At 44.9% G+C, this 23,479-nt stretch overlaps 1 protein-coding gene across 32 annotated transcripts in view; it reads left to right on the forward strand.

The window, feature by feature from the left end:
• The window catches only part of EPB41L3 (erythrocyte membrane protein band 4.1 like 3), a 143,244-nt gene that overhangs the window by 37,435 nt on the left and 82,330 nt on the right, over positions 1–23,479 (forward strand). For 25 of the 32 annotated variants that reach the window (XM_069779044.1, XM_069779052.1, XM_069779053.1 and 22 more), the window contains exon 1: positions 10,600–10,722. The exons of 2 other annotated variants lie outside the window; for them this stretch is intronic. The gene's annotated coding sequence lies outside the window, so the exon portion shown is untranslated. Of the gene's footprint in view, positions 1–9,252; positions 9,273–9,498; positions 9,693–10,443; positions 10,723–12,114; positions 12,265–23,479 lie in introns of those variants that run through there. 5 more of the 32 variants (XM_069779049.1, XM_069779045.1, XM_069779047.1 and 2 more) reach the window with 5 other exon arrangements.

Below are 23,479 nucleotides of genomic sequence, written 5' to 3' on the forward strand. Positions count from 1 at the left end.
AATTGCTGCTTATTAAAAACAGGGGAAAAAACACCCTGAAACCAAAGCCTGCCGGTGAGGAATTTACTGATGACATGAAAACACTTTTTCTTTGAAGCTCATTTCAGAGTGCTGCACAGAAGTGATCTTGCTGTCTGAAAGGTTTTAGCACTCTTGCACCCTAAGAAATATGTTGCCACAGTTGTGGTAGAAATTTGAGGCTGAGTTCTCCAAGAATAAGCTACTATATCTCCTGCCTTTTTGCTTGGGTGGAACATGAGAACAAGAGCTCAGGTTTCATTGTTCATCTGTATAATCACTTTCAGGTTCCTTCAAAGAGTGGCAGAATCCCCCCAAAAGTTAAATAAAGCAGGACTTTGTATGCTTAATGCAAAGCAGAGGGTGGGTGGTGCGGGGAAAGACATGGAGGCTCTAAACCACGAGACACTGTTACAGCAGCTTTGCTACGCATTCAAATCCACCCTGTGTAGTGGTAAGAGAAATAAAGAGTAGTGGTGGTGGTGTAGCCATGGTGGTCTAGAAGAGTCTAGAGGCAAGCCTTGCCTGTCTAAGGGAAATGTTTTGCTTTGATGTAAGCTCAGCCATTAAAAGTCCTGCTTGGCCATAGTGGGCAGGTACCCTGTTTGACTAATCAAAGCATATGTTGTGATAGACGATCAGCATGTGCAGTGCTGCCTGTCAGCATGCATATAGCTACTGCATATGCTCTCTCTTGCCTGACAAAAATATCTAGAGGGTTATTTGGAGTGCTGGGCTTGGTGGTTGTAAGGATGGAGTGTAGAGGACAAGGAGCAGTAATAAAACCTTAGGAACACAACCTTTCCCATACTTAATTTTCCTCTTTCCAACTTTTCTCCCCAAAATGTGAAAGGAACATAGGAAAGCAACTCATTGAAGTCATCTGAACCCTCTGAAGGCTGTTTTATGAGTTCATTTATCTGGCTTGCTTACATTTCTCTTTGATTTCTTTCTTTCACTTAAAATAACTCTTAGACTGTAGATTAGCTGCTGTACGAAAAGCAGTGAAATGGATCAAACCTCTAGAAAAGGATTCAATACTGAAGTCAGAATTGGAGGGTTTGGCGACATTTTATTCCAAACTAGTTGATTAAGAGAATTTTCTTGTAATTGCAAAGGAAACAACTGTGTGCTGCATATTGTGTAAACCCAATGCTTCATATCAATGCCATCATGATTTTCCTTTGAGAAGATGTCCGTGGCTTACATTATTTCTGCAGTTATGTGTCTTGTCAGGAGAAAACAATGTCTTAAAGTGAAAATACTCCTTTTACAGCCTTATTGAACTTGTCTGGCACCTCAAGCATCAGTGAAATTCCAAATAGCATGAACTCTGGTTACCTTTGTTAAGAACACTGATAGTTCATGGTATGTGTTAGTTGCAATGGAAATTGCAAATTTTTCCTAAGCAGCTTCATGGGTCAAGACACCAAAGCAACCAATGTGGTCAGTCACCATGGTCTTGTCAGAATCCTGCAGGCAAGTTGGGAAACTGAGGACCAGCTCTGTTTGTAAGCCCTCATGCTGTTAACCTGATTTTTACCTTGCAACAGAGATTCCAGTCCTGCTTTTTCTGTCTGTTACTTTGTTTGGGGAGAAAAGCTAGCATTAAAATGTTGAAAAGTGTGAGTGTTTGGCTGGTCTGACTGATACATTAAAGAGGACCTTGGAAATAATTTGACTGACACTTAAGCAAAATGAGTTTGAATGTGGGGGACAACACGGCCTGGATCTCTTTGGTTCACAGGCTTTTTGTAAATACATTATTTTTATGTTTCGTTTGTAACCACTGAGATGTGCTTACCTTTAACTGTCACCAGTGGCACTGTGGTGGCCCCCAGATACACTGAATCAGCGTTTGCTTGTTCCTTGATTTGGGTAAGGGATGGAAGGCAGTATGGATTTTTCAGCCTGAATCTTTGTTTAGATTTCAGTTTCAGCCTTAGGAACTCCAGCATGGAAATTGTTCCTTTTTTTTTTTTTTTTTTTTTAATTTTTTTGGAGGCAATGACAGGAATCGCTGCATTTATTTTACTACAAAGAACAAATTGTGCACCCAGAAATTTTCTGGGAAAGAGGCAGAGCACCTCTTCTAAATGCAGGGTCCTTATGTAAGCTTGTGCTTTCCTATCAGCTTTTTTTCTGAGTAACTTCTTTAAAGCAGGCGAGCTGGCCCGATGCTTAAGGCATCGAGGATGTTGCTTGGCAACTTTGGGCTGTGCGTGTGTCTCTCCAGGAGCAGCCGGACAGATGTTTGCACGCAGGCTTACTGGGAGCAACCCGGTGGCAACCGAGCAAACCTGGTCCTAAAATTACTGGTTCAGGGCATGTGTGCTAAATTAAACATTTGCACTGTGAGAGGCTGTTCATGATACTTGTTATTTGCAAAGTGTAAAAAGCTTTTCAAAAGCGTGAGAGGCTGAGATGCCTTTCTTGGATATTTTTCAGCGCCTAGGGGACAAATTATATCATTTGTCATTTGGTTGAGTGAAATTTGTTTAGTTTAAAGCAGTGAGTTGAAGATGAGGTTGGTTTGTTTTGGTTTGTTTGGGTGGCTCTTTTCAGGTAACAGTAACATTTTCATGCTATTAAGAGAATTGCTCTTCAGAGATACACACACAGATGCCCGCTTTGTTTTGCAGGTCTGTGTCCAGTTAGCAATTAGCTGCATTTCAGTTAGAAAGAAACCAGTGGAGTGTCACTCTCTGCTACTTTTCTATCCCAGGATACAATATGGTGCACACAGAGCACCTGCCTTTAAGGTGTGCTAGTATATTTGCCCAGGGAAAGACGCGAAGAGCCTGGATCGGTACCCCCTGATTTTTCTCTGCGAGTACTGACAGTGAGAGCGAGTTGCAGGGGGAGTAAGCTGTCGAAGCAGAGGGAAGGGACGGGTTTCTCCTCTTCTCACTACCTTCAACTCAGTTTTACTGGCAGTGTCCCATTAACTGAATGTGAGACTTAAACTGTAAACTGAATTAGAGCATCTTTTTAAAAGGTAATGCATTCTGAAAGTGTCTGAGCAGCTATAAACATAAGGTGGAAGAGCTCCTGGTTGTGTGCAGAGGCCGCCTGCTAGCCAGAGGTGGACTGGTCCCTGGGAGCCCGTTCAGGCAGGGTCTGAAGGTTAGGGATATAATTTTGAGCAGTTGCTCACATAAATAAAGGCTGCTGGCCAGCAGCACAGTCTGATGCCAGCACAGGCTGGCGCGGCTGCCAGAAGAGGCGGCGGTGTGACTCTGCCGTCATCCCCACTTCTCATGTCACACCACACCCCACGCTTTTGAGTCTCATATTGATGAGATCTCATGGGGAATCGTGGTGAGGAATTGATCAGATTTATTGTCTCTCCTCCCTTTTTAGTTTTAACTCAGGTGGGTTTGCCTACTTCTTCCCATGACTTTAACAAATGCTTGTAGTGTCTTGATGAAGGGGGCAGGACAGAACTGTGAAGGAGCAGCCAGGAAAAGGGGAAAAGATGGAGACTTTTCTCCTGTTGGTAATGCAGATATTTAACTGGCTGGGAGAGTGTGGCAGACTGCGGGACAGGGACCGGCTGCAGGAGCAAGGGCTGTGTCTGGCTGGCTGGGCTTGGAGCAGCCAGGCACAGTGTGGACACAGACCTGTCTGTGTCCTTGGTTTGTGAAGAGCAGCCACTTCCGCTGGCTGTTAAAATGTTGTGGAAAGAAGGAAGTAAGAGCAAGGGGAGGCAGCATACTGGGAACAAATGTGCACTTTTCTAACTAGAGATGAGTATATTTTGGGGTTTTGCTTGCTTACTTACTGTTTTCTTCAGTAAGCGTATTTGGTAGATCAAAACCACCAGCCTTTTCCCTTCCGTGAGTAAAGTTTACTTGTTGTCAAACATCGGAGCTTGGTTTTCTACTCTTCTGGCACTCTGAGAGAATAAAAATGGAGAGGCATAGTTTGACAGGAAAGGTAGCCAAGGAACCTAAAATTCTTCTTTAGACATGCCAGGTCAGAAATGTTTTCATTCTAAGGAGTCCTTGGAACTAAAGTAATCTTTCAACCATTAAAGAAAACAACCTGTGACATCTTAGCATGCGTAACTGTAAGACAGTACGGATATAAGATAGATATGTTCACTCTTGAGCAGGAGTTCTTACCTTTTCTTAATAACACTTTAGTATTATGATAAGCATAAGCAGAGATATTCATTAAGAACCTACTAGCGCTTCCCTTAATTGCTATTAACCTTCATTAAGATGAGAGGTGAACTGTGTTGGGTGCTATGCAAACACTCATTAAAGTGCCTTCCCTCCCTGGTAAATCTTGCAGCTTACCAAGGCAAATGATATAAAAGCAGTTGGGGGCTGTGCCTATTAACCTGGCCACTGAAAGTTGTTTTATTATAGGTGCCGTAAGGAAGAGGTATCTTAAAAAGAAATTTGTGGAAGGCGGTTGTGATTCAGGATGGCGTTTCTATTTCTGATAGTACTTACTAAATATGAGTGGTGATTCTCCTTTGAGTCAGTGAGACTTTAGCTTATGCTCAAGTTAAACTCCTGCTTAAATCCTTTTCTGAATTCGATGCTTCATGAAAAGAAGACATAGAAGAGCTAAAGATAGTTTTTTAACTAAAATGCAAGACTGGGTTTAATGGCATGCAAAAAAGGGGAAGGAAAGTATCTGCTTTCCTGGTTAACAACCCACAAGTAGGGCAAAACAGTGCGAATGAGGACAAAAAGCCAGAATTTCATGGATTGAAATAAATGGACTCAGCAGAAAGCAGCCCAGTAAAGGAGAATGGTCTATGTTGACCTCAGTAGAGGTGGTCGCCATCTAGAAAGCTCTCAGTCCTAGAATTGCCAATAGAAGATGAGAGTTGTCCTTGCCTCCCTCATTGTTAGGCTGTTTAGGAACCCTACTTAAAATAAATGTGTTAACTGCATATTGCATATCGTCTGTATTTCCTGTTTCTTTTAGTCAGTGTATATTAAATCAGAGTACAGTTAAACCATATTAATGATTATGCATACACAAAATAAATTAAAAATGAAAACCTTAACTGAGATAAAAAGCTTCAGTTTATTACTCTATCTGAAAACTAATTCTCGTCTGTTTCGGGCACAGCCTCAGGTACCTCCCAAAGCATCTTAGATCCATAAAATTTGGTTACCTTTGATTTATAATAGGGGCTGGAGAACTGCAGCAGGAGGTAATCACTTGATAATCCAGTTAATGCTCTCAGTCAGAAAGTAGCCACAGATATGTAAGTGGCAAAAAGGAGTGCTGAATTAATAGCAGTAAATCTTCTATAGGCAGGATTTCAGTTGCAGAAGCACTGGGGCCAAATTTACTTATTGTTCCTTCAGTAGTCTTAAAATGGGGTGGATTTGGCACTGACTGGCAGAGTGAGACTTACTTCAAATGACAGACCAAATAAATCCCTGCACTGAGGTCAATAAACCAGTGTCAAGAATAAATCTGACCTGCTGTGTCACTGAGTTGCACTAAGGGATACCTCACCTGAAGGTTTACTACTTATATATATTTGAAGGCAATGGTAATATTGGCCAATTAGAGGTCTGTGGGCATTATGTTTGCAGTGAGGGAAGACAGAAATAGAAGATTTGGTCTGATTTCTAAATCTTACCTTCATCTGCTGTCTCACAGTGATCACTCTTAATTATGAGAATTTTGTTTCATTGCCATGCAGAAAGCTAAGCTGCATGAGTCATGGGCAGAACAGTTTGCTTTTAATAAATGGAAGTGGATACGGTAATAATAAAAAAAAAAAAAAAATCAGTTCGACTCCAAACCCATCTACCCGTCTAGACAGATAGTGCCAAGCTCCTGTCTGCTAAGAAATATCTTCTTAATAATGCTGTAATAATGCTACTGCTTTATAGTACTTGCCATTTTTCAAAGTGCTGTACCCAGCTAATTCATCGTTGGCTGAGCTTGAGACGGTCTTTTGCTGAGTTTGATAGCATTTTTGTGTCTTGCTTTTCTGTAACGCGCTATTTTGAATGCCATGTCCAATCAATTAGGGAATCACAAGAATGTTTTAGGCAGCAGTTCCCAGGACTGGGCAATAATCCTTGTCCCTGCTCTTCCAGGGTTGCCTATTCATCCTTTCCTGGCAGAGACCACATGCCTCCCCATTCCCTTCTCCTATAAAAAAAACCACCTTGTCGTGGCCAAATATTCTGTGCGGGCCCATTTTCCTTATGGCTCCTCTCCTCTGACTGGTACCCCATGGGGAAGAGGGGTGCATGTGTTGGCACCCTTCCCTTCCCCACCTCTAATTTACCTGCTTCATGTCAGAGGTTGTAGTTCCCTTTATTACTCCCTGGCTTTTCGTGCCAGGAACAACTCCTTTCCTTCCTCCTTCCCTTTGCAGGACTTTCCCAAGCAAGTTGCATGTGGGAGAAACTGGAAAACCAGAAGTGATGGATGGCTAGAAAAGGGAATGGAGGGCAGAGCTTGCCACCTATTTTATCCATTTCCCCAGCTTAGTGTTGATCTCCTGGGTGACTATTGCTCATAGAGTGGGGTCCTGACACCTCAATAGCTATGTGCCTTCCTCCACAAAGGATGAGGTGCTGGCAGCAGCCTGGCTTCCTGATGCACATCTAGCTCCTTGCATGGGTAGGAAATAGAAGATCCTGGCTTGGAGAAAATGCAGGGAAGGTATATGGCACAAGGGGAAGGAAGCTGCTTTGGAGGAGAGGAAGATGAAGAGATACCTCTTGCAAGGGCAAAGGAGGAATAGAGGGTTGGGAGGCCCCTGGCTGAGAGGTGTGGTGGTAATGGAGGGAGGGGGAGAAGGGGCTGAGTGGGGATGGAGAATGGGGCACTCTGGATATGGGAAGAGGAGAGGGGATGACCTGGCAGGAGTGGGCGGGGGGGAGGTTTTCTGCAGCCATCGAAATGGAGAGGAGGTGGTGGGTGGGTAGCAGCACGCAGGGAGCTTGTGTCTAGAGCAGCAGGATCTGAAGGGTTCAGGGCAACCATGAGTGTGTGGCATCCCGCTTCCCACGCAAGCTGGTGTTGTTTTGAAATGAGCAGAATGTAGGAGTTAAAAACTTCTCTGTGGCAGGCAGCAGGGGCTGTGCATCTGGCTGCCGGTGGGGTGTTTTCAGATGCGTTAGGAGTTGAGATGAACAGAAACTCAAATGGGAGCATTAAACTCATTTGCTCCTGATATCCAGGTCTGAATCATCACCTCCAGAAAGGTGAGAAAATAGCAAAAATGAAACTATTGTCCCATAGCAAGGCAGGAGATCAGTCTCTTCTAGTGCTGCCTGGACTTGTCATCCGAGCTTCCTTTTGTGTAATGGACACTGGGATGACTCCAGTGAAGTGCAGGGGGGTTATTTATGTTTCCCACCTGTGTGAGAAGGGTATGCATTTGGGCTTGCTAGAAATTACTGGAAGAAGAGTTGTTTTTTAAATAATTAAAAACTGCTGATTCACGGAAATCTAAACTTCCATGGAGCTCCCATCTGACAGAAGTCAGGGCAAGCTGGCCAACTAACCCACTTTGAAATTAGAAAGGAACATTTGAAAATGGAAAAAAAAAAATACTCTGAGTGTTAAGAACTCTGAAACTTAGGCCCATATTGGTAGCCCAGGGGTACCAGCTACCTCATGTCTGTTGCAAAGATTTCCTGCTTGTAGGAACAGCCTGTTAATACCACTTGATGTTTTGAGGTTAAATCAGTGTGCTGAAAGCTGCCTAGATCCTCAGATGAAAGATGCTATTATATATGCAGTACATCCACAGAAGGGATCATGGAGTATATTGTAACTTTGGGGCAAATCTGCCTGCAGTACTGCTCAAGGACAACATGTGTTGCTGTGAATGTGTATCTCTGCTTAAAAGCAGCATCAACACCTTGCTTTTTAACGGGCAGTACAAGAGCTGCAAAAGGTTGAGCTGGTAAATCTTGCATTGTTTTTCAAATAATACTTCTTAAGTCTCCTAGCTTGCTTTTGAGACTCGATTTGGTTCAAACCAGCTCAGTCCTTTTCTTTCTTTGCTCTTTTTCTTTTTTTTTTTTTTTTTAAATCAAACCTTGTTAACTCTAATGTGTGCATAAGCTGTCAAATCCATTCCCTTGTGATTCATGATGACTTCCAGAGCTCCTGGTGGAGAAGAGTATACAAGCCTTTTTATTTCAACTGCATGACTAGAGGTATTCCCTCTCTTAGTTGATGGCATGCGTTTTCCTTTTGAAGTCCCTCTCCTTCTTATGCATGTTATGGTGTGACAGATCTGCTAAATGGCACTCCTGCATAGCAGGTAAAGGGGATGTGTGTGTGTGTCTTGCTACAATTCTGTGTTAAATACAGAGCAGCACAGTTTTGCAGATTTGAGAAATGGTATGTCCACTGCCTACTGTCAAAACCTCTTTCCTTTCTTTTAAATCTCACAGAGATGCTGCTAATTAGAGGAGATTTTTATTTTCTCTCTTCTGATTCATATCAGAGGCCTGAATATAATTTGGATCAAAATACACCATCTATAGAGAGAATAAGCCTCATTTATCCACTGTGCTGCAACAGGATGGAAGGTGCAGCATGAGAGTGTGTCGGTCTGTGGCTCTCCCACAGCCAGCCAGCCATTGCTACCCTTCCCATGGCCAATTCCTCCCCTGGAAAAGAGCAAGTTCAGCTGCTTCTGGTCCCCCAGAGAAGCGAAGGAGCAGTGCCTCTGAGAGCCGTGGTGCAGCAGAGTCTCAAATCCAGTAGCTGCTCGTATGCGTGTAGTTAGTGGAAAGCTCAGTTGTGTGCTCTGAGAGGAGCTACGTATTTACCAAAATGGAATGGTGCAAGTAGGATTATCCCGTTCCAAATGGCTTCTGTATGTGCTGGGAACTTTTGATGCTTTCTGACATGTGGCGTGCTGTGGTCTGTATTGTAGTGAAAACTCAAAAGTCATTTTCAGTTCTGTTTTACCCTTTCTGGAGCAGGAGCTGATGTGTGGCAGGACTTATATTTTTTTCTGTTTTGGTGATGCTGTTGAGTGACACAAGAGTCCAGATTTTAAGACCATGTGGTTTGTCACTGGAAATTAAAATTGAAAAGGCTGGTATCTCCCCAGCAAAACCCCCAAGTATAAATCAAAGCCAGACTTTGCCAGCACCCAGCTTGCTGCTTTTAAGTTCACAGGGAGTCTCTCCATCGCTAGGGTTTGGTTGCAACTGCAGCAGCTAAACTCATCTGTCTAAATAGAAGAATTCATTTAGCTGAGCCAAAACCCGGCTGGATCCCTCCGGACGCAGGTGGGGATCCCGGTGCCGGCGGGGGGGGGGGGGGGGGGGCCTCCCTGCTGTGTGCCCGGGGAGCAGGCGGCGGGGGCGGGGGGGGAACTAGCTCCAGAAACCTGCCAGCATCCAGCTTTTGCCGTTCTCCGCGGCGTGGGCTTTTTTTTTTTTCCCCTTCTTTTTTTCCCCTCTTTTTTTTTTTTTTTTTTTTCCCTTCCCTTTTTCCCTCCCTCTCTCCGGAGGAGCCTCCGCAGCCCTGATTTGCTGGGAAGCGGCGGAGGCTCGCTCTGGGCAGAGCCGGGCTGCGCTGCTGCTGCTGACGCGTGGCCGTGGCCGCCGCCGCCGCCGGGAGCAGTCCCGCGCCCCGGTACCACCGCCGCCGCCGCTCCCCGCCGCAGGGCCCCCCGCCGCCGCCAAGGTACCTTCCCGCCGCCGCCGGTGCGTGCAGCCTCTTCCCCGCCGGGGGAAGCGGAGGATATGCCCGGGGGGGGGCGCGGGCAGATTTCCCCCCCCCCCGTTTTTGGTGTTTGTTTTTTTTTTAATATATACGTATTTATTTTTTTATATATATATAAAAAAAAATATATATAGACCTCATTCCTAGGAGCCATTTTTAAGTTAGCAGCCGCGGAGGGGGCCGGCGTGTGCGTGAGGCCGGGATGCCTGGGGGGCGCCGGGGGAGGCAGCGAGCGGTGCCCCCCGCAGAGCGGGGAGGGCTGGAGGGGGGCTCCGCGGGGGGCACTCGCTGCGGCCCGGCGAGGGGGGACGGGGACGACACGGCTGCTCCCGCCGCAGCTGTGCCAGGGGGAGGCGGAGCGGGGTGTGGAATTTAATTTTTTTTTTTTTTTTAGGGCGATACGCATTTTCTGTGGGAAACTTATGTAGGCGGCAGAGGCACGGCGGGGGGGGGGGGTGCCTGGCTTGGTAGGGCGCACCCCGAGCCTCCCCACCCCCCACCCCGGGGGCTGGCCCCACCGAGCGCCCGCTGCCCCGCTCACCTGGGGGGCACAGCGCCTGGGCGGTGCAGGGGGAGCCGGACAGCCTCTCCCCCTCTCCCTCACCGCCCGGCCGGGGCTACGCGCCTTGCGGTGGCGGGGGGGCTGTCCCCCCCCCCCCCCCCCCGGCCGTGGCTTCTGCAATGCGGTGGGTGTGGTTATGTACGGAGCAGATCGCAGCCCCGGCCCGCTGCAGTGGCAGCGCCGCGCCGGCCCCCGCCCCACGGCCCCGGCCGGCAGCGAGGGGCCCCGCGCCTGTCGGAGCCGTCGGGCCGGGGCTGCTCCGCCCCGCGCTGCCGGGGCCGCCCGGGGGAGGCATCGCGCGTGGGGCGCGCCCGCCTGCCCGCCTTGGCGCGGGCTCCCAGGTGCTCTGGAGCGGCGGCCCGGGCGCTGAGCCCCCCCCCCCCCCTTCCCCTCATCCCCTCCAGCCTGTCCCCGCGGAGCGCGGCGTGGAAGTTGCGGTACTTGGCCAGGTCTGTGGGGAGATGGGGAAGGGGAGGGCGCGGCCGGCAGGAAGGCTGTGCGGGTCCCGTCCTCCTGCATCCCGGCTGCAGGCCCTCACCCTTGGGTGACCAGAGAGGGGCTGGGGGCGGGCGAGGGGAAATAGCGTTTTGTCTTTTTTAGGTTTTCTTGTTTTTGTTGAGAGTTGAAACTTTTATTGTATGTACAGAGAAGCTCAAAAACTCGCACTCCTCTGATCATGGCAAGTAGCAAAGTATGGCCAATCTGGCCTTGCGGTTTCTTGATTTTTGTTGTTGCTTCTTACGGGGCTGCGCTTGAGGAGGAAGGCGTTCAGTAGAGGTGGTTATCACTCTGAATGCTGTTCTCTAGTGTGTGCTTGTGCTTGAGGCAGAGATGGAAAGTTATTTCCTCAACTCAACGGGCATGTTGCTTGTAAGTCAAAAGGAAAATACTGACGACGTTTGAAGTCTTCTGTCAAAATGATTGCAAGTCAGAGGCCTGCTTGCCAAAAAAAAAGCTCTGGGTTAGGTGTGTCCCATGTGCATCTGTCTTTTTACAGTGTGGTGAGCTGAATGATGCCTTTTCATTTTACTTTTAATATTGTCGGCATTTGTCTGTGCCCATAGAAAGCTGAAAGATTTGCGTAAAGAAAACAAGTATAACTAAATCTCGTACAAAATGAGAATATACACAATATACGTAAGTTTTTGGCCAGTAAATTTTGGTGAGATGCAATCAACTGTGTACTTTTTCCTCTAAATCTATGGAGAACAGTCCCTTCATAGAGTATTAAAAAGTCAAGATCATTGTGCTGCATCACTGATGTTAAATTCGCAGGTCTTGCTGCACCTGTGTGTGTACATGCATAATATAGTATAGGCGAGTACTGCTGCGCTGGTCTCCTTGGGTTGGAAAGTTTCAGCTCTAACGTGAGGATGAGACCTGCATGGCAATAAGGGGAGGAGAGCCCAAGAGCACCGCATTAGAGTAAGAGCTGCTGGAAGTTTATTCCTTACGGCACCACTTGAGCTGGAAGGCTCCTTGAGCTGTTGGTGTGCTGCAGACCTGCTTGCTGCAGCAGAGAACATGAAACACATCAGGAAGTGTTAAAAATACATTGATTTTATTTAATCAGACCAGTACAGCCCTGGCCTTTCCCAGAACTAATTGCACACAGTCACATCCCTCCATTAAGGATGCAGCTGGTGGCCTTTTCTCACCAGTGGCTGCCGTGTATGACTGAGGAGCTGGTTGGATGTGTGTCAGGAGCTCATCTGATGAGAGCCTGCTTCTGCAGTGGGCAGGTTTTGCCTTTGGGAGGGTGAGGAGGAGGAGGAGGAGGAGGGTGGGAGGGCAGCAGGGTGTGGCACCGTCCCCAGCTTCCCCCCCCATGCCTCCGCCTTGGCGGCTCCTCACAGGGTAGGGCTGTGTCTGCTGGTGAGCTGCATGCAGCAAAACTGGAGAGGTCTAATTTTAGTTGGGGTTTTATTCTCTTCTGAGAAGGAGCAAGTGAAGGTGAAGCTACAACTTACGTAATTTTTGCATTAAAGAGGGTGAGGTTGGTTTTGTTTTTTTTTTAATTGTCTGTAGTGGAAACCTGCTGAATATTTACTCTTTAATGGAAAAGAATTACTGTTTACGGTTGGTTTTTTTTTTGAAGGCTGGGGGTTTTTTTATAGATAATATGGGCACTGGTGGTAGGTTTGACCCACGGTAGCATGCTCACACCTATATTTGTTAGATTTGTTGTTTGGTGCAGTGGTTGTGAATTCCTTGGGGGCTATGCATGGTTATTTTTTAAAATATGTAAAATGTCACTTCTTTGTATTTCAGGCATGATCTTGAGTTAACAGAAAGTTCTTAAAATGTGTTATTCACGGTGGGTGACATTCAGACTTGTTTCATGGAAATCTCATGTACCAGTAAATGACTGCTTGTTGTCTCAGAGGAAACATCAAACCATTTATAAGCGGTTATAAAAGAATACTTGTTTCTCATGAGATGAAGCATCAGCTTTATCTCTCCAGCTACAGTATTTTCAACATGAAAGTATTAATAACTGTGTGACTTTATCACATCGAAATAAGTTCTGGGGTGAGAATCTGTGTAGATTCAGTACGCATTCAATGTGTGTTGGGCTTTGAAAACAAAGGGTCGATCTGTGCATGGAGGGCTATTTCATGAGTCTGCAGGACTGCTTTTTCAGTGTGTATAGTATGACCCTGGGATATTGTGTTTTAGCATCTTCTTCATCACATTTTTAACTGGAAATATGTTATCACTGCAGAGATTGAATTTTCAAAGTGTTTTGTTCAGGCATAATTTTTCTCTAATCAAGTGAAAATAAATGCATGCGTATAACTGAAAAATATGGTTGCTGTCAACTAAGCTGAAAATTAAGCTGAAAATGTGTTTATTCCAAAGGATCATGATGGATTGTTTTTATTTGGTACAGAAGTTATAGAGTATGTAAAAGAGTGTTACCCAGAACTAGACTTAAATAAGCATCGCTAAGCAGTTTGAATCAGTACCATAAAGGAAGCCTTTAAAAGAGATGAACTATTGAAAAGATGATGGATTAGCTAGGTTTTATCACGTTTCTCTTAATTTTTAATCTCCAGTATTAGTCATTTCTAATGGTTGGGGAATGGTCCAAGTCTAAATGTGTATATGGACACATAGTGCTTCCTCTCACATTAGCTGGCTACAAAAACCCAAAGAGAAACGCTTGTTTTCTTTGGAAGGATCTCTATTTCTTAAAATGAATGGCACAAGTAGTGGAGAAGAGGAGTATAACCACTTATCTTGGCTTTGGTAAGAGAAATCCTATGGGCCCTTTGCTCCTGTCCCTGCCATTCTCAATCATTGTCACCATAAGCATCAGCGCAGAGGAAACTCAGGAGGATTGCCGAGGACTAAATATCTGTGGAAAAGCAGAAATGGGTCAGTATCTGGGACAACTGAGTTAATCTGAGACAATGTGCTGTATAGACAGCAAACTCAGTATCTCTTGCACCCTTCCTGAGTAATTGATATAATGCAATTTGAGTAATTGTCAGCTTTTTGTCTCTGGAGGAAAATGAAATCTTTGCTTTTTACTTTGACTTTGACTATATCATCAGAGCAGGTTGTTCTTGAATAAAGTGGATAAAAGCAAAAAGGAAATTATAATAATCTTCTAAATCATTAATCTGTTTGCATCCTATGGGATGTGGTATATGAAAGGGTAATACATAAATAAAAGTTTAGAAAGCACGTAGAAGTAAAAAAAGGGGGGGGGGAAACTCTTTTTACATAGACCCCTTCAATTTTTACCCTTTCCTTTATAGATCTTGGAAATACTTTGTATGCCACAGACAGAGAATCCCTTTCAGTGGCTTCACTACCTATCAAAACTGATCTGTTGGCAAGCTGAGAAACAAAAGAAGTACTGAAATCTGCATGAGGATCACCCACCAGATGTTTGATCCCACTGAGAAAAGTCTTTAGAGGGTTAAAGAAGAATGTGGAAACCGGGGGCTTGGAGCATGTGGGGGGGGTAAAGGGCTAGAATAAATGGAAAGCATATGTGAATATAAAGAAATATTTTGGGAGGGGGGGGAGTGTAAGGAGAAGAAAGCAGGATACAGTTTTGGATATATGCTCACATGCATTTATTTGTATGAAATGTATGTTTACTGACAAATGTGACAGAAGGGAAAAGTCATGGCACTGCTCTAATGAGTTCGAAGTGGGAGAAGAAAGCTCCCACGCGGAATGGAGAATGGTTGATGTTTCTGGTTTTGGGCTATGTTAAAATCTGAACTACCAAGGTGTACTGTGCATCTATTGCTTGGCTTTTGCTGCAGCCTTTTTCCTAAAACAGCAGCTGGGTTTTGATCCCAGATGGGCTGCAGGTAGCAAGCGGCGTGGGAGTAGCCGTCCGTGGCAGGCTCTTGGTTGAAGCCCTGTTGATGCATGATGGGATGCTCATGGGAGAGAGGAAGGGAAAGAGCCTGTCTCTGGCCTGTGTCAGACCAGAGAAAGCTGCATGCTTGGGCCTGTGGTTTTGCTCTTCTCTTTGGCTGTGTCCTGGTCCCCCAGCCAGGCTCCTGCCTATCGCTCCCGCTGCACGCCCCCTTCCCCTGGCTGCAGTCACCGGCTGGGTGTGCCTTCCTTTGGGCTCCTTGGCAGGGTCCCTGCTGGGGCAGGAGCCTCTGGCACCATCCGTCCTTCCCATCACCGGGGAAGGTGGCCAGGCACCTGCCCGGCTTTCCCTCCCTCCTCCTGAATTGGATCATCCCTCCACATTTCTCATCCTCAGAGCTTCATCCCTTGCAGTGGCTCAGCTGCAGCGCTCTCCACCTCCCCAGAGGAGCGGAGGAGGCGACTAAATCCTGGGAGGCAGCCGCACGCCAGCGTGCACCAGCAGCCTTTCCCCGGTGGCAGGAGGTGACACTGCTCCTGGCAGCTGGGCAGCGTGACATTGCTGGTAACGATGGAGCAGGAGTCGTCCCTGGTGGTGGAGGTTACCTTGTTTACTCCTTATGAATTTGAGGGCAATTATGTGTAACACCTCCTGGTTTCCTAGGACATATTGGCTGAAAAAGAAACCTTGTTTAATAAACCAGCAAATGCAAACAGGCTGTGAAGGAAAAAAAAAAAAAAAAAAAGCTCTTCCAGACCTAGGAAACATATGTTTATGCTAACTGAGAGACCTGTTCTTGCACCCTGACTCATGTCGGGGAGTATCTTTATCTGCCAGTCTTCCCACGGAAATCAGTAAGCCTGTCTGTGAAGCAAGGCTCAATTTGGTTTAGATAGAGGTATCAAAATCTGACCCTACCAAATCGTAGCTTAGATCAGGAAGCTGTCATCTCTCTAAGGACCCTGGAGATGATTACTTCACCAGGTCCACTGAACTCGTTGCCTTTTTTTTTTTTTTTTTTTTTTTCAATTAAGTTACTGCTGTTGCAGAGCAAGGGTTGGGGTAGGCAGCACTCAGCCCCTCTGCTCTCCAGCACAATGTGATTGCTGTGGGTGCCCCACAGCTGCGCTGGAGACAGTATATGGATATATACATCCATACAGAGAGAAACATTGCCACTTCCCTATGGGAATTATTTGCAGCAAGAAACCTAGTACCTCTGGTTTGCTCCTAGTAGTGGTTCTTAACTTTGCATGTCAGTAAATACGAGGTCTGATAAAGGTGACGATGGTGGGTGAGGTACAAAAACATGCTGTCAGGAAAGCAGGGTCTTTTTGGTTTAGCCAGATAGTCTTGGTAGCCCAGGCACTAGTTGCCCTTTGCATGGGGCATCTGGCACTGGCTGGGGAGGTAGGGGAGGGAGATGGGCAGCTGCCCTGTGGGAGGTCAGCATGTCGCCTGGTCTCGAAGCAGGAGTAAAACATAGGTCTCGCTCCCGCTTGCAGGGCTGGCACAAGGCAAAGTTGCCTCTTGTAAGCAGGTTTCTTAATTGATCACTTTATTATGGCAGTATGTTGTTAGTTTAACCATGTGGCTTGCTAGGCAAATGCCAGTGTAAAATCTTGAGAAAAACCCTGGAAGGAGAGGCCTAGCTGCAGGGTTGAAAGGTAAAGTGAGATGGCAGGTTTTTTACCTTGGAATTTGTCTTTTCCATCTCTTCTTTCTCTTTTAGATCATTCCAGAAGAGTGAAAGTTTTGCTTAATTGTATGTGCTTAAAGGGAAACAGTGTAATGTAGTTTCCACGTACTAGAGCATTATTCTTGTACAGCTGGAGCTGGCAGCCTTTCATTCCCTTACCACCTCCTTTTTCTCCTAAAAATAGCAGCACACTACAGTGGGATTACAGAAGCGGCAGAAGAATGTTTCCTGAGCAACAGTTTTTGCCGGATGGTGGTTGTGGTAGCACGAAGAGTAGATTTTGGGGGAGTCAGAGAGAGATATAAATAGGAACAGAACAAAATGGGACAGAGGCAAAACTGGGGTGGAGAGGACAAGGCTAGTAAGTGGGACGGACGGCGAGGTTTGCTGGGCTGTGTAATAGCCTGCCTGGGGAATTGGGAGAAACCTCAGCACTTGAATCATTTAGGAGTTGCCGAGACACAGCACTCAGCAGCACTGTATGGGTAGCAAACTCACAGTGTGGATAGGAGGCGCGGGCAAGATGACCTAATTTCTATCTCTGATTTCTATGATTTATTAAAGAGTTTTGCAGGCTTTCTCTTAGCAGGCTTAAAGCTGGAATTTAAGGCATGACAATTAGGAGGGTCCTTTAATACTGTGCCAGCACACTGTTGGGGTTTGATCACTTACTTGCAGGGGTAGCATGCTAAGCGCAGCAAATGGAAGTTGTGGACAGGCTCTACACCAGTTTAGATCTGGTATTGACACTGTTTCGCATTCTGTGTTCAGTCCTGCCCTCAATGCACTAGTTCTGTATGTAGATTATAGTAATATATTAATGGGCTATAGTGGATATCTTGGAAAAAGTAAAAATAAGAAAGATAACCACCACCCACAACCACTTCTCATGCCTCCCTGTTTAATGACATGCTCAAGAACTAGAGGATAGTTGGTTTGTCTTAGTTTATTCCAATCTTGGGAATCCCTTTGTGCCTGTAATGGGTTAGAGAAGAAGAGCCAGCATAAAATGCTTCCGCCCCCACTGGTTGTCTAAGGCAGGGCGAAAAGACAGCACCTACTGCGTTCATCAATATATTTAAATACATTTATCTAGGCTTTCTGTCTGCATAAACCACGTACCTACTCGCATTTGCACATAACTAAATATGCCCCACAATTAATTATTGTGATGGTGAAATTCTGATATAACTGAAGTTACTTGAAAAGCCTGCCTTTCTCTTCCAAGTGTTGGCTTTGAGGTTGTTATTTCTGATCTGTACCCATTGACCACAGCTCTTGCAAAGCCAAACCAAACCATCCAGAATTTCACATTTAAAGTTTGAATGTGTTTTATCCTCATTTGCTAGTGGTGTGACACAGATTTCTTGACTTGTTCTTTATTGTGCGAACCCAAAACTATTGTTCTTACATCATGTATAAACCATGAACATTGTACTTTACAGCTTCTCTACTAACACGGTAATGCAGAGCAGTAAAGCCAGTCCTTTTTCGCAGCCTGAGGGGACAGTGATTGAATTAAGGATGCAGAGCTGAAGAATAAAAAGAAGTTCCTTCTTTTTAAATTTTTACCAACTTCCCACTGCTGTGCTATAGGAACAGACATAAAATGTCTCTTGCCAGTATAGGACAAGTAGCGTGGTTTTGGGGTTACTACAGAGTCAAGGTGGTTGTTGTTTCAGCATTACACTGGCCAGAAGGATAGCAGCAGCTTCTGTAACTGGCATGTCTGTATTAAAGTAAACTCTCTCCCTGGTTTTGGACTCCCTCCCTCTTCAGCTCCAATTTTGTTTTTACTTATCTGCCGTGCAGATGTGATCATTGTGTTTTCCCCATCCCTTGTTGTTCTGAATCACCTCAGCCCAGTAGCAGTTTGGTTATTGCACTTTATTTTGCTGTTTGCCTGTGTCCTGCATTTTCCATCACCTGAACCACTGCTTTCTATCTCTTATCTGTGTTTCTTCTATCTAAAAGCAGAGTAGCTGGTATGAAAGAAGATGTCTCCCATGACCTTCTGATCCTGTGATGTTGCTTTGAAGAACGCAATCAGTGTAGTTATGCTTTCTTCTTCTAATCAATACAAGTGTTTAATATCTCCATAGATTAGTAAGAAATCTTGCTGTGCTTTTTTTTTTTAGTAAAAAAATGCTGGCGTGCAATAGATGATGCAGCAACAAAGTAAAGATACAAATTGCCGTAAGAAGATACTTGTCGTTCTCTATCTTCCAAGCAGTTATAAAGGGATAAAACAGATATATTTACTACATATTACATTACATAGTTTACTAAAACCACTTTGCTACTTTCTTTTAAGGCATGCCAGGGCTATCATTGTTCCTAACCCGCAGAACTGCGAGTCTCCTTCCTTGATAGTATCCTCTGTGCCTGGGGTGTTGTTGTAAGAAGAAAAATCTCTGCAGGATGGGACTTGGCAAACAAATCAAGGTCTTGGCCAAGGAAATGCATAGTCTGTTCATTTTCTAAACAAAACTAGTTCAGCTGCAGGCAAGTGTTTTGTATCTGGTTTCCACTGGCTGTATTTTGATTTTTGTAAAGTAGATGTGATAAGCAATTATTTCTGCTTACATGCTGTTGTTTAAAAAAATACTAGTTGTTAAATATTACTTGGCTGCTGAGAATGAAAGAAACTGTCCAGAAATTCAGAAGGGATAGCACAAAAAATAACAAGATTCTGAATAAGTGCTTACGTGATGAATGGGATTATTTCCTGCTTAAAAGCATACTAGTTTGAGAAGTGGGGTGAGCAGAAGTCACTCTTTGAGTAGTGCCACATTTAAGCCCAACAACTTGAGATTCTCAAGCAAGGAAACCTGCTTTCTGGTGGCATTTGGCTTTTGTTTTAAGACCTTACATAACCTACTGTACTTTAATCTAGTATTCTGAAATTGTAGTGTATGGAAACCCCATTTTAAGTTACTCTCTGGAAATTTTTAGAACTTTATTTCTTTCTGATCTCTGGTTAGACACATAATAAGGAAATTATTGATCAGTAATATTAGAGAGATACAAAACTGGTACCTAAGAGTAATATTTAACATCACTTAAGATGACAGCTCTGCAAAATGCATGATACCTTCCAGAATTGGGGTGGCAAGGCATCACAAGTGTACTCGGTTAGAAAAAGGCAACTGCTTGAAAACTTGGCGGGAGCTTGGAGTATTTATTGCCTTCTGTAGGGAGATGAAGTAGTGACTGGCAATAGGTAAGGCTTGCATTCAGGCGTGAGTGAAAAGCTCCTCAAGCTCCTTGGTCCCTCCCTGCCAGAGCTGCCAGTAACAGAGCGAACCACTCTTTCCAGGCATAGATAAAGCCCTCAATTTTGTTCCTCTGTCACCTTCTTTGCAAACCACAGCATTTCTTGTTGGTGGGGCTGCCCAAGGTCCTCCCCTGCTTTGGAAAACCAAAGCTGGGAGGTGGCATTGGAGGCAAGGACGGAGGTCCCGGGCCCTCCTGGCTGCAGCGCCTGCAAGAAGTGCTTCACCCTGCGGTGCTGCAGGACTCTGCTTCCCCATCTCGGGGATGTTCTGTAGTAGCTCCTGGGGCTGGTAACTTGCTGGCTGCTCCGCTTGATCCTTTGTTGTAGGTGCCGTGAAGATTAATAATTCAATTTGTCAGGTGAAAATTTAAATTGCATCAGTCACACCTCTTGTAGAGCTATCCTGTGATTAAAAATGACAAACAGTTTTCAATGAAACACTGTTTTCGCGTTCTCCTAACCTCTCAAAGCATACGTATTTGAAGCTTAAGTGTGTCACGTGCACTCTTCAAAAAATCACCTTTAAAATTATATGTTTATATAAGGAGGGAGGAATGTTTCACCTATGGTTTAGGTAGAACTGAAAGTGTATTAATATCCACTTAAAATGTTGAGCTTTCTTGCCTTGCTGCTAGGATCAAGCCATAGCTGTCCAAGCTTTGAATTTTTGCACCTGTATGGTACGATCTCTTCACTGAGCAGCGATGCTTTTAGAGTTGACAAAACCCAAACAATTTAATCTTCTGGTGGCTTACCAAATAGCCTTGCAGTAGCTGATAAATCCTGCGCAGTTATTGAAGTACTTTGCAAAATTAAAACCTGAATGTTAAATTGTTAACCTCAACCAGTGGGATAAAATTGAAAACGAATGCGTTCCTTTCCTGAAGGTGCCCCCACTTTGTTCAAATGGCAGATAACTTTCAGCAAGGCCGCAGCCTTCATCCCCTGTGAAACCAGCCTGTGATTTCAGAAATGTGAAGGCTGGATCTAAGCCCTCAATTTATCTCTGCCACGTGAGGCAAAAGGCAAAGGCAAAGCCAAAGCACGCTGCAACTCCTAAACACGTTAAGAGGAGACACGGGGGTGGCTGACCCCGAAAATTCCCGCGTCTTCATCAGCAGGTGACGCGATCGCTGTGGCCTGGTGGGCTGTCGGGATTGCCGGTGGACGCTCGCCAGTTGTGTTATGAATGGAGCCCGCTTGCTGTTTGTAACGACAGCGCTTTGGCAGTCGAGCAGAGGTTGCCCTAGTCCATAATAGATAATATTTGGAGATGTTGGCTCTGGGTTTGTGGTGCACGGAGTTGCAGAGCTCTGGGATTGATGATGCCATGCGTGGTTACCCAGCCTTCAGGCTTGGGGTGGGGGAGCTTTGTGGACTCGGAGGCTCAGCAGATGTGCCAGGTATTTCAGGCTCACAAAAGAGTTTGTGGCTGTCTGGTGGGGTTTTCTTGTCCTGGATCTGAAGGGCTTGTGGATCATCATTCTCCTGAAGCCCGCGGTGTGTGTGCACTGGGTGTTAATGCTGCCCCAGTGTGCTCTGTTCGGCTGCCCCAGGGTCACATTATGTCACGTTACCAAAAAATACAGTGTTTGCTTCAGACATCTTCTCCCTTCCTTTTTCAACTGTGAAGCCAGTCATTTACTCATAAAATATCAAGTCCCATTGAACACTGTAACAATAGCATCAGACAAAAATGTTGCCAACCATCTCTACTGTGCAAATAATCATTTACATGAATGTGAAAAACAGATTTTCAAGATTGAAGTGCTAACCCCCATTTACTGTTGCAATCTAAAGTAAGATGTTTGGTCTTCCATTACATTTATTCAGAAGGTCTTTCCAAGTCTTAATTCTTTCATCTCAGAGCTGCTGTTTAAACTTTGGGCTTGGATTGAACAGCTTTGTAAGCGATGGTGGTTATACAGCTCTTTCCAGTGTTATTTTCCGCGTAGGATGTGGAAGCACTTGCAGCGTTTATCCATCAGTTTTCAAGCTCTTTGTACTTCACCCATTGGCACTATAAAACGTGTTAAGTTTAATTATTAAGATAATACTACTCACCCATTTAATTTCCCTAGTAAAAGATGAGACAATTTGTAAGTGAATAGAAGGTTTTTAGCCTAAAACCTGTAAGTGTAAGAGGCTTTGGTCCTAGCCCATGGTCTTGGAAATTGGAAAAAGAGCTTTTTAGGGACTGCTTAGAAACAAATGATGGATATTGGTGCCATCCCCGAGTGTAGCAGCTGGAAAGTTTAATTATAGGCTGGAAAGTCAGTAAGGGATTAAGGAAAGTGTTAGCAGAAGGGGTGAATGTTAATGACAGCTGTTTGCTGTAGGCTTCAGGGAGGCAAAGTACATACAGAACATAAATAAAGTGAAGGGCCAAACATATGCTGGCTTTGAACACTCAAAAACTCCAGGTCAGTTGTTCTTTGACACGTGAACTTGGTTTGTATGAAATCATTTTAACGGCTTGCGCACACGGAGAGGTGTGTGTAAAGGGGGGAAAAATTCCTGCCTTTGTTTCAGAGCCCTCAGCACAGGCGAGCTTGTGTTCGCTGTTGGAAAACGGCACCTGGGCCAGGGATAAATATAAAACCCAAGAGAAGCACGTGCTCACGTCTGCATTAGACGAGGGGCATTGGCCTGAGAGAAGGAGGTCTGTGCAATGAAACATTCTGGGCTGAGGACCTGACATCTATGTGCTTTGCGCTGGCTTTACTCTGGTCCCAAACAGCACGCTGCCTGTGCCTGCTGAGACCTGCGGATTAAAACCAGTTAGAAAACCCATGCCATCGAGTGCGGGATTTGTAAGCACACTGTAGCTCGTGTTGCAAACCCGCACTGGTAGTCTTAGGGAAAATTCCAGATCATTTTGCCTTTTAGAAGTGTCTAGGTTGGGAAATAGTTCTGCATCTGCTTAGGGTACCTATATATCTTGTTGTACAGATCAGGCACCGCTGCTGAGATCAGTAAGGGTGCAAATTGCTAGGACAATTATAGCCAAAACAGTGTTAAGGCTGAATCAGTCTTTCATTTTTCTCAGGACTGAGTTTAGGTTTTTTCATTCAAGTACATTCAGTCTGGTCTGAAAATAGCTTTTTTTTTTTTTTCCCCTCCTTCTATGGCACAGGTTTTTCACTGTATAAATATTTTTTGAATGAGGAGGAGCTGGAAGGGATGTGTGCCACGCTTAAGCTTGCTAGGTGCATACATGACTTAATGAATCTCTTCCTAACACTACAGTAACCAGTGGTCATCCTCTGAGAAATCAAAGAATGATAACATGAGCCATCTTTTGGAAAAAAGAAACAACCAAACAAACCAAACAAAAAAAACCCAAACACCCAAAAGCAACCAAAGAAAAGACCAAACAGCAAAATCCAAACCAAAAATCCAGCCTTTTTGTTTTAAAGTGTTTAAAACAGATGTGCAGTAGTGACTGGGTGGAGTTTCTGTTCTTATGTCGAAGGGTAGTAGCATATACGGAGAAGTTTGGATTTGTCCCTGTTGGATGTGAGTTTTAAGATTGCCTTTTATTTAGCTGCAGTAATAGATCTGCTGTACCTTACAGGCTGCTGTGGCCTGAACATTAAGGGAATTGTCTTCCCCATAAAATCAAACTAATTTGAACATGTGGCATTATTTATAATAAATTTAATAGATTTATAGCTGTACGTGATCTTCCTTGACAGTTAAAAGCTTGTAGAGCACAAAAATGTGTCTAGTTTAATAAGCTACAAAACTGTCCTATATGAGAATTCTGGGTGTTACAACATTGAGGTAGTTGCAAAAAGGTAATAATTCAGCCTTTCTACACATAATTCAGTATGACTGGCCATAACGAATGTATGGCTGCAGCATATAGGGTAGTACAGCTGG

Source organism: Haliaeetus albicilla, chromosome 3, assembly GCF_947461875.1.
Source record: "Haliaeetus albicilla chromosome 3, bHalAlb1.1, whole genome shotgun sequence".
NCBI lineage: Eukaryota > Metazoa > Chordata > Aves > Accipitriformes > Accipitridae > Haliaeetus > Haliaeetus albicilla.